Genomic DNA, 9,936 nt, shown 5'->3' on the forward strand with positions numbered 1-9,936 from the left:
AATCATGTCACTCTGGTCAAATAGTTTTCAATCTTTTATAGAGGTACCATCATTTTTGTCCAGGCCTGTTTCATTTAGTTTGTTTTTTAAATAATTATGTTAATCAACAATTCAAAGTAATGGCTGTTTTTGATTATTAATTTTCAATAAATTCTTATTTATTGTTACTTTTGTGAGTTTCAAGTGATTCAGTGAGAATTGTGGTTTTTTCCTTCTTTAACTGAGGGGTACCAACAATTTTTGTCCACGTGTGTACATGCTGTAAAGAGACAGAGCTCCTTGTTCTCTTGAGACTAAATACAGACTTCTCACTACGTTCCTGATCATTACAGATCACTATAGATCAGGACATAGGGCATGGGCATGCATGGTTGGAACAAGGTAGTTGTACTGCTGTGGTACTTACGTCAGATGTGTGAGCGGTAAGCCCAACCAAAGTGTGTACCAGGAAGGTGAGAACAGTGGCGAGGGTGGGGATGCATGCTGGTAATACTGGTATTTAATATTCTGGATGTAACTGACAGTCCGTATGTGCTTCTTTTCAATTCGTTCCTCAAGTCTGCAGGAATAGAAAGTGCTTATGTCATACTTATGGGTCATTCCAGAATTGGAGGACATTCAAGTTCCACCCATCAAATTTCAATTAATCCATGTACAAAATACTAAGACATATAGTTGTTGTGGAATTGTGCTTGTCCTGAGACCAATCAAAAAATTTAAAAAAACTAGGAGAAAAGAATGCTTGTAAATGTTTTGTTTTTTTTAAATATCAAACAAGTCTGGAGTTCCCCCTAAAATGACATTTTTGTCTCATCCCACACCCCCGATGACCAAATTGAATCTAAAAAAAAACTGTTAAAAAGAAATTTAACTCTATTTATTAATCATATTTTTTTCAATGATGTCTCCTGTAAATGTGAGAATTATTTTTTTAAAAAGTCATCATAATATTTTAAATAGTAATTGTCATGCATTTAACATTTGTGTCTCACAACATGTTAGCATCACCTTCTTAGCTGGTAGAAGAAGAAGAAAACAGTGAATCACATGATACGTTGGAATTAACATCATCAAATTGTTTTTCCAAAAGAATGGGTAGAGCAAAGCTATGTCCTCTCTTCTATTTTTCATATTTTTGTAACATTGTCAGCCTTGATTAAATGTCTCACTCTACCTCATGCCACCATCTTATGCATATTTTTTAGGATAAGACAAATTCTCTGTCCTTTTTTATTTAAGTAAGTTGTCCTCTTGGTCAGCAATAACAGCCAGCTAAATATCTAGCTTTACTCTGAGAAAAGCTAACATTAGCATGGATTAGCAACCCTGTCACTGTGATCAGAGTAGGGGTTAGCAACAACAAATAAAACATGGAATAAAATGGTACCATTGAGGTGTAAGCTGAAGCCAATCAATGCATTTGATAGTTTATTACATACTATTGATGAATATTTTGCAGAAAACTGTAAAAGAGAAGGTTAATTTAAAGAAAAGAACCCCAGATTTGAACATTATACTATTTTTCTTAACAAAATGAAAATCTAGGGGTTCATACACTGTGTAAGATCAGGAGAGTTCATTCCAAAAGTTGACGAACAAAAGTAATGTACGCATGCATACATGTAATTTCTATTTATAAGTCACGATCAATGGAAAATCTAATTTTCATTTGATAATTCAGTTGATCACATGTACATGTGGGTGAGAACCAGTTCTGTCTGCCAGCCTACAGTTGGCTGTAAAAGGTCAAAGCAAATCTGTTGTGGATATTAATGAATGGTGAGTGAGGAAAAGGCCAGGACAAAATTGGAAATCTGTGACTGAATGTTTCAGATTTCTGCAACTTGAAATGATATTGACAAATAAGAATTTTTCACAGTGGAAAATCACACTGAAATGCCACATAACACAGCTGGACACCCTCTGAGCATAGACTGTGACTTTGATGCCTGTTTAGATGTTTATAGGGAGACTGAGCCTATGGAGGGTGTGAAGGAGGACGTGGCATGATTCAGGCTCATCTAAACACTGCAGCTCCTCTGTCAGTGTGATGATGGGCATGTGATCACACGAAGGAGAATGTATAAATGACACCCTTGGACATCTGATATAATAGAAATATGAAAAATGTATCGCGCCGTCTAACTTACCTGTAACCTTCTTCTCAAAAGAATCTTCCCAGGCATACATCTTGATAAGCTTAATGCTGTTGAGAAGCTCGTTCATTGGTGTGAAACACGACTATCTGTGATCTGTATGGCTTTCCATCTGAACTTGTTAATGAGCTTAGCCAAGAAAAACTGAAACAGAAAAAAAGCTTTGCATAAGCATCATTTATAGGAGACTTTAATGGTTATAAATCATGTAACAAAAGAGCAAACACGTCTAATTTAAGGTCATACTTGCAGTTGAATTCTGAAACACTGCTCTCATAAATATGTCTATTTATGAACTACACCTACATACCTGTACAGGGACAAAATGATGTAGGTGCAGACTCCAGTCAGTGCAGTGTAGCCCAGAATGTAGCAGGCGTAGACGATGCACACAATAAAGAGCACTGGGGGTGGACAGTACGAAGCTCCCAAACAGCACAGCTTCAAATAATCTGTGGCCATCACTGGTTAGAACATTAATCATCTGGATGGTAGAGAAAGAGAATCAGATTGTGCTGTCAAAGCAGATTACCTTCACTAATAGAGGACGTATTCCCCAAGAACACATCAATTTTTAAAGAGAAAAAATATGCGTTGTGCTGCTGTTTTTTACCCTCCAGATTTCTGAACATACACTACCATTCAAAAATTTGGGGTCGCTCAGTCAGTTTCATGTTTTCCTATGAAAACTCACACTTTTTTTCATGGTGCTAACATAATTGCACAAGGGTTTCTCATCATCAATTAGCCTTTCAACACGATTAGCTAACACAATGTAGCATTAGAACACAGGAGTGATGGTTGCTGAAAATGGTCCTCTGTACCCCTATGGAGATATTCCATTAAAACCAACTGTTTCCACCTTAAATCTTCATTTACCACATGAACAATGTCAAGATGTATTTCTGATTCATTTAATGTTATCATAATTGAAAAAATGACCCTAAGTGACCCTAAGCTTTTGAACAGTAGTGTATTACAAATGATGAAATATGAAGATTGTTTCGTAAAATGTTTTTAGGCAACTGCAGAAACGCTAAGTACTAACTTATCGCTCATGTGTAAGCCATTCTTTTACCTCTCCCATTGAAATGCCGCTGTGCACCCGCAGAGAAATGACTTTCTGGAAGCCCATTGAAGAGGAAGGCTCCTTTCAGTCTCACTGCTGTGCGCAGGTTCAATGCCCACCAGCAAAGATATTAGGAAAGCTTTGAAGAACCTGTGGTGAACAGAGCTATGGCCAAACCAACACCATGGGTAACTTGTGGACATCCCTGGGTCTTCAATATAGTTTAGGATCTCATAGACCAGAACAGCCTGACAAGAGAGAGACAAAGAGGCTTAGCAACACTTGACAGCATGAATCATCAAACTGGACTTACACAGTATTGAAATAGCCTCTGACAATATTGTTGGTGCAATGAGGGTCACTGCATAAGTGACATTTTAAGTATTGTTAAAAGTCCACAGGTTCAGAATGTTAATGTCCATGTCAAAAAATATAACAGATATGATGTTTTGAATGATTATATAATGAAAACTTGCAGCAATTTGTGCTTTCTGACGCAAATGACAGCGTTCTGACAATAGTCTCACATAAACTGCTACGACTAAAATTGCGACTTAGCAGTGCTTAGGTTGCTTAATGAGGTTGATTATTGAAGTCATTCTATCTGGCATATAAGCTTACAAGTGTCACCAATGAATTCATGGCTTGATAATCAGAAAGAAAAACAACATCATCTAAATTAAAGACACACAGCTGTTTGGTTTGTGAACTACAAAAATGAGCAGTCTGTGGAGTCTTAGCTATCAAACAATGCATTCTGGAAACTGTGCTTACATGCAAGTTTTGGTTCAAATAAACTTAATTAAATGAGCTTTTTGAACTCTAAGTTGTTCATTCAGTCCGCTCTTCATTTTAGGTCAAAATGGTGCAAGCTTGGACAACTTTTTAAATACAGAAGTAGTCTGGAAATAAAATGTTGGTATTTAAATGTCAATTAGCAAGAAATGTGCTGTCATTAGTTTGCATTAAGTTAACTACAAATGTTATCATTTCTTTGTTACGTTTTACAGTGTAGATATTCAGGCTTTAGAAAATGTAACTTACTTACCGTATAAATAGCAACAAAGTTCACAGTGAAAGCTGGAGGTGGTGGTGCAGAGGTTTACATTTTCACCGGGGAGTGTGGGGAAGCCACAAATCAGCTGCTGACGTTGAGCAGCTATGTATTTCAATTCTGGTGTTTATTTTCCACTCTAGCTTTAAACCTGTGGTTTCTGGTCTTTTTAATTTGGTGTTGCTTGAATAAAATATTCAGTGTTGAACTAGACAGTTTGTCATGTTCAGATAAGTTGGTGAGACATTATTTTCTCTGACTACTACTAATGCACATGAACTTTGTAGGTGTAGACTATGTAACAAAACACAGAAGACTCACCGGGCCCACAAATACTGCCACCATGGTGAGGATGCCCACAAGGACAGAGAATATCAGCCTGGTTCTTTGAAAACGAAGGACCGCACGAACCAAGGAGGCTTTGTCTGGGCCTTTCTTTGCCACTTCTTCATCCCAAATTCTCTGAAGCCTGAAAAACACACACACACACAATATGTGAATCATTTCCCCACAATCAACATGATTCATGACATTTGATTTTTGACAGTTTACTCTAATTTTATTGATGTTCTTAATCTGTATAATTTGCCCATAATCTGGATATTATGTCTATTTTATTCATAATTATCCTTATATTATATTCATTATGTCTATAGCATTGATATGATGCCATTGTCATTCATATATATCCCTATATCCATCTGATACTATAGTATATTAATTGCACCTGTACAGTATATCTATAGCATCCCAGTAATCTGTATATTATGTCTATATCCATTCATATTTATCCCTATTCTTTGTCTGTTGGCACAGTATGTTCATTGCACCTTCGATTGTATATTCAGTCTGTAAATATGGGCATTGCAACACAATAATTGGTGAATTATGTCTGTAACAAACCATTCGTACTTCGTGGTTATCACATATGAAGTCTCATTCACCTGTATATCGCTATAACATTTTGTAAATCTTGCACTTGCTGCTTATTGCACCTCTATTTAGATGCCAAATTGCATTTTGTTACCTGTACTTGTACACTACTAGTCAAAAGTTTTGAGACAAGTTCTCATTTATTTGAATCTCAAAACCTTTGACCAGTAGTGTACATGTAGACTGACAATAAAGTTGAATCTAATCTGATCTAACCTAATAAAGCATGCTGCGATTACATCCAGTGACAGTAGAGAAATGTGAATCAGCAGACCTTTCTCCACTGGTGTCGGCTGCATCCAGAGGAGACAAGTTGAGAGATGACATGTCCAGTTTGTTCCTGAACATTGCCCACATCATGGGGGTCATCCAGGCAAAGGTTGTAAAGGAAAAGAAACCTGCATTGTCCAAAGGGTGGGACCTAGTCAAAAAGAATAAGAGAAAGCATTAAATATCCAAGGATCTAGAATTTACCTGGAAAGACGTTGCAACAAATGCCTCTTAAAAAACAAAGTATGCCATCAATGAACTGACTGTGGTGAGGACCAGCGGAAGGGTTTGAGGTTCTGCAGGCTCTGATGGTATTTTTTAAATGCGGAAGGGGAAACTGTTTCACTGTTGCCCACATCATAGGGTTCTAGACCGGAGACCGCAGATCCAGTTCTCCAGCGGACACTACTTTCAGCCTGAAGAATGAGACACAGAGTGAAAGGCAGAGTTGAATAGTAAGAAACAGAGAGTGTGCTTTTTTTGTCAATATTTCAGCAAGAGTCTCCAAAAGTAGATCAAACACATCCGCAACGAAAGCACAGGATGCCAATGAAACAATAGAAGAGGAAAAGATGTCGGGCAGCAAAAGCAGGAGTGTTCTGGTGGAAGCTGTTTGTTCTTTACTTACAAAGGTGACTTTACGAGAACCGTTCTGCTCCAAAGAATATTCGGTCCTCATTTTGTCCTGTATGGAGGGTAGCAAGTATACAAAGTCACTATAATGTCAGCCAACATGAAGTTTCAAGGAGAAACATCTGATTTAGTAGATACTTTTAACAACACCAAACTGGAGGCTGTAAACATGTGTTACTCTGCGCTATGTAACATGTGACATCATTTAAACAGCTGCATAAATCCATAAAGCAACCAACTGCAAGAACCAGTGAAACCTCTAAGTTGTTCAAACATCACAAAAACACTCAATGAATTACAGGTGTCCTCCATATATCTGCCTCTGGCTTCCTTTCACACTGTGTCAAAGTTCCCACAGACAAATTAAATGTACAGTCATGAAGATGGCATAACCTTTGTCACAGTAACTAAGACTATAAAGAGCTTGTAAAGTTCAGATTTCAATACAGTTACAGTACCTGTTACACTGGATTCTAATGTCACAGAGGCTTTGGGATATTCTCACTTAAGATCGGTAAGATACGATGCAATAACACAAGATAGGATAAGATAACCTTTTATTAGCCCACAGTGGGGGAATTTTCAATGTCACAGCAGCAACGATAGTGCAAACATTTATGGAATGCTGTAAATAAATAAAGAATAAAGCAAAACATACACTACCATTCAAAAATTTGGGATCACTTAGAAATCTCCTCATTTTTGAAAGAAAATCAAATTTCAATGAAAATAACATTACATTAATCAGAAATACAGTCTAGACATTGTTAATGTGGTAAATGACTATCCTAGCTGGAAACGGCTGATTTTTAGTGGAATATCTCCATAGGGGTACAGAGGAACATTTCCAGCAACCATCACTCCTGTGTTCTAATGCTACATTGTGTTAGCTAATGGTGCTGAAAGGCTAGTTGATGATTAGAAAACCCTTGTGCAATTATGTTAGCACATGAATAAAAGTGTGAGTTTTCATGGAAGATATGAAACTGACTGGGAAACCCCAAATTTTTGAATGGTAGTTTATGTTCAGAGACCTGGAGGGTAAAAAACAGCATTTCAAAGTATATTTTTTCTTTTTAAAAATTGCTGTGTTTCTTGGGGAATACGCCTTCTCCTCTATTAGTGAAGATAACCTGCACATCTGATTCTCTTTCTCTACCATCAAGATGACTAATGTTCTAACCAGCCATGGCCACAGAATATTTGAAGCTGTGTTGTTTGGGAGCTTCATACTGTCCACCCCAGTGCTCTTTATCAGTTATCCTTTTCAACATGATGAACTAATCATGTTGACAAGGATAACTGATAATTAGAAAACCCTTGTGCAATTATGTTAGCACATGAATAAAAGTGTGAGTTTTCATGGAAAACATGAAATTGTCTGGGTGACCCCAAAATTTTGAATGGTAGTGTTTATAAGTACTAAAAAAATCTAAAAAATAACTACTATAACAATAAATATTGAACATATAAGTGGTATTGCACAGATTTTCTTGATGAACAGAAATACTGACAGAGTATTATTAATTCACAGATTGTTGCAAAAAATTGCCCATAGGTAGAGAAGTAAGTTAACAGCATGTATTGTTTTGTATGTAATAACATACATATTACACCAGGTTTTAAAGAGTAAAATATTCATGATTTACAGAATGTATTGATATTGTACCAGAGAGATGTATGACGGTTTTGTTTGTTTTTTCAGTCTAATGGGAGCAGTGCTGGTCAAAGAACCTGTGCTATCATTCCATCACACATCGTAGGTGAAGCAGCCGGTCACTGAAGGAGCTGCCCGGTGATGGTAAAGTCTCCAACACAGACCAGTATTGAACAGACACAAAACCAAAGATAACTCAACCAAAAAGTGGTTTCTGAATTCATCCCACCTCTGACAATGATCACAAGAGGATCAACAGCTCATGTAGACACAAGTAAGAGGTCATCAGGACTTAGCCCACAGTTAAATGTGAGCCTTTGACTGTTTGTGAAACAGCAGTTTTTAAATCAAAATTTGTACATTTTGTCTTTCAAGGTACTGTAGTTTAAAGATGTACACGTGATCACCTTAAACATTGAACATGTAGATATAAAATGTTTGTGATTTCAGCACTAAACAACTTTTTTCATTCTATAAAAAATAAAATGTGTCTGTAGCCTTAAAAGAGGTAACATGGAGTTATTAGGCTGGTATTCTTAGGTGCAGTTTCACTCAATGAGACCTAACAAACATATTTTCAAATTCAACTGATCTTATTAAGCAAACAACCCCTAAACAAAGTGACACAACTACAGCTATGTCAATCGATTTACAATTCAAAAACAAAACAAACAACCAAAACTGATCCAATCTCTTATAAAGTAACCTGAGAGAAAGTTTTTCTGTAAAGAAGAGCAATGAAACAGAACAATACCTCAGTGCAGAGGGCCAGGAAGACACTGCGGGAGGATTTGACTCTGCCTTGTACAAGCCACTTTCATTAAGATCAAAGGTTGACCTGTTCAGAGGTAAACGTCCCTTCGCTCCTCCTGTGGCCGGTAACATGGAAAAATGCCAAGCCACCTAAAATCACTTGGGGATGGGACTAAATGACAAAATACTGGGGTGTTATTTAAACCAAACTGTACAGTTACATTTAAAAATAGGCTTTTGAGCAGCTTCTGAATATGATCAGAACTTTTTTGTAGATGGAAGGATGCAAATATTCTGACACACCTCACAAAACTGTATGACTATATGACTGTGAAGACTATGATTTGTAACAGGAGACTCTTGTTGTGCATGAATGGGAAAAATGAGCACACACACACTTACACATACACCCATCATCTCACAGTCTCATGACAGAACATGATGATGATGAGGTCAGACGAAGCAGCTTTACTTACTGGTCACTGTTTTATTATAGTATCTAAAGGTAGAGAACAGGACCGTTTGTTGGAAAACAGCTATCTATTATTACAGCAATGCCCTCGGCATCTGTGTATGAGGGGGTTTCATTTTTGCATGACTTACAGTAATCATTAAGTAAAGTGAAGAATCATGATGAGACAGTATGAGGCAGTTATCAGACTTTACAATATCCTTAATCTTTCTTTATGCGTTTGTTGTTGTTGGCTGTCAGGCCAATATTTCTCTCTGCCTCTTATAATTGCAGTCTGACTTTCTGGAAAATGCCAAAATAGATTTAACGTAATAAACACGCAACTGAGTTTGTGATCATTTTGAAGTAACAGAATTGAAACAAGAAAAGCACTCAGAGAGTGTAGTATTCTGCCAAGGCTGCTTAGTCGTTGTATAATGTTTTTGCAGTAGGATCTCAGTCATGTGATCATCAGCAGGCAGTTGATGTTCACTTGTAGTCGTAGAGTGACGCCATGCCACTATCCCACAATGATACAATAATCTTTAACAAATCTGTGGATCCAGACTCTAAGCCACATCACTGATCAAATCTAATCACTTGGTGTCATTTCTGACCTTCCCTGAAAATGTCATCCAAATCCATTACTCCGTTTGTCAGGAATGTTACGAAGAGAGAGACAGACAGACCAACGCCAACCGTCACTTTAATCTGCCGGGTTCTTTGACACAGTAATAATTCTTTTGAGTTTGTTTTAAAAATAATATATCTTCCATATGCATTTGAATGTTATTTAAATTAATAAATAAAAGCAAAAAGGATTTTATGATTACAGTCTACTCTAGGCCCTGGCTTTTACAGCAACCAGACATGGCAGAAATTTGATCTCAAACTTAACTTAGAAAACCATGTGGGCCATTCTAGATTCATCCCTCCTGCTGGACCTGGCTCTGGGGGTCC

The 9,936-nt window shown here is 37.1% G+C and overlaps 1 pseudogene; it reads right to left on the reverse strand.

Annotated features, from left to right (window-relative positions):
- Positions 1-1,549: 1,549 nt before the first annotated feature.
- Positions 1,550-8,621, reverse strand: LOC127532956 (ATP-binding cassette sub-family C member 12-like; annotated as a pseudogene).
- Between the last annotated feature and the right edge of the window lie 1,315 nt (positions 8,622-9,936).

This window comes from Acanthochromis polyacanthus, chromosome 2, assembly GCF_021347895.1.
Source record: "Acanthochromis polyacanthus isolate Apoly-LR-REF ecotype Palm Island chromosome 2, KAUST_Apoly_ChrSc, whole genome shotgun sequence".
In the NCBI taxonomy this organism is placed as follows: domain Eukaryota; kingdom Metazoa; phylum Chordata; class Actinopteri; family Pomacentridae; genus Acanthochromis; species Acanthochromis polyacanthus.